This window comes from Sinocyclocheilus anshuiensis, unplaced genomic scaffold, assembly GCF_001515605.1.
Source record: "Sinocyclocheilus anshuiensis isolate Anshui unplaced genomic scaffold, SAMN03320099.WGS_v1.1 scaffold407, whole genome shotgun sequence".
In the NCBI taxonomy this organism is placed as follows: Eukaryota; Metazoa; Chordata; class Actinopteri; order Cypriniformes; family Cyprinidae; genus Sinocyclocheilus; species Sinocyclocheilus anshuiensis.
Genome location: NW_015552593.1, coordinates 2432049 through 2433913, shown reverse-complemented (window position 1 = coordinate 2433913; position 1865 = coordinate 2432049). Strand labels below are relative to the sequence as shown.

At 34.0% G+C, this 1865-nt stretch overlaps 1 pseudogene; it reads right to left on the bottom strand.

The window, feature by feature from the left end:
• The window catches only part of LOC107665563 (protein eyes shut homolog), a 218051-nt pseudogene that overhangs the window by 63015 nt on the left and 153171 nt on the right, over positions 1 to 1865 (bottom strand).

Sequence of the window (1865 nt, the reverse complement as noted above, 5' to 3'; positions counted from 1 at the left end):
GGTAAATTTTTCATGTTCAAAAATAAAATTTGTTCTTTGAATGACTAATTTGCTGTTAAACTCCTCATATGAATGCCTGCATGACATGTATAATTCCGTTTAGACAGTTTGCAAAAATGTTGAGCGTCCCTGTTATGAAAATGATCGCTGCGAGACGCTGGCGGAGTGAACGAGGCTTGAGAGAGTTGTGAGTGAGTGCATGCGCGCAGCCTCCGTGTTACCAGATCCAGCTATTATAAGCGTTTTGGAATTGTCTTTTCCACTTAATTTAACACTTTAGAAAGTTAATAAAGTAGGACGTTTCAGTTTAGAGTCAGCAATATCTTTATCTTATCTTATTTGCGAAAAAAAGTCGCTTTATTTTTTACTTATTTTTAGTTTTTTGTTTGTTTTAGCATCAATATCTGGCAACACTGCATCACAAAAACTAGCCCTGAAGAAGTCTATGCCATGTCATTCAGTATAGTTAAATTTTCACAATTCATGCTATAAACTTTCATAAGAGCACTAGACAAAGTTATTGTAGTTATGTATTGTTGCAATAAACAACTGAAAAAATTATCCACCCTTAAATATAGTAAAGTATTAACAAATTTTGATGCAATAAATAGGGTAAAATAGAGAAAACATCTTTCACAAACATCTACATGCCATACAACCTCCTTTAAAGTGTTTATAGTGTATATAATGAGTTGTATTTGTAGGGGTTATTATAACACAATTCTTTTTATACAATTATATAATATTATAATATATATATTCCACAATTATAACCCCCCCCACTAATTAAGTCTGGGTAAGGTCACAGGCAGGGGAGCACCAATAATCCTTTCAGCAATTCGAACCGCCCTCTGTAGTCTTCTGACAACTGAGTTGTAGCTGAAATATAAAACTATTTATATAAAAAAAAAATGATTGTCAATATGGACAAAATATTTTACATATCTTATAGCATGAGTACTGGGGCGGGGTTATCTGTTTGGCAACCAGTGACAGAAGGAAGGAGTGTTTGGAATTTTTGTCTGAAAACAGTTGTTTAACCAACTATCTAACCAACTAACCAACTGTTCCTATCACACTACATGACTGGCCGACCCTGGCACATAGACTCGATCCACTTCAGGGCTCGACATAACGCTGCATTAACGCCAGACAAGTAACATGATAAAAACACCAGTAACCAAAGCTAACTATGTAAACACCAAAACGCAAGTATTATTCTGATTTTATTACATTTAGAGTAAGTGGCAAATAGTGGATATCTAATGTATATAATGCATCTATTGACAGTATAAGGTTGCGCTGCTGAGGCGAGGCTCACGCAGCCTCTCCAGGAGAAATCAAAACGCGCAACACAAGAAACTCAGCATCCTGAGGTAAAAATTCTAAATGGAAAGTTTTTATATTTAAAATAGTTAGTTAGGCAACATCACACAACATTTTCACCATTACGACTGTCTAATAGTTCTATAAACAGTTCAATAGGAAAATACAATAATATTAGGTCACTTACATTTTAGGCGGAACACAGCGCACCTCACAGCAACCAGCCGATTAATTGCTGATTGATTCCATGTTTTAATCGAAGTGGTTGAATCAGAGTTTCATTAGCCCATGTATAAACATCTGATGAATTTGCCTTTTGAACGAATCGTTTGAATAAACGACTCAATGACTCACTCATTAAACGCTCACTACTGGCACCTACTAGCGTTTTAATTTCTTTGAAAAGTATCATTTCCACCATAATTTCTTGTTTGTATATTCAAAAATATTTAAAAGTTGGTGTAAATGATGTAAATGATTTAATTTGATAACGTATAGATAATCACATTATTATAATTGAATTTATAGAAGAATTTGAA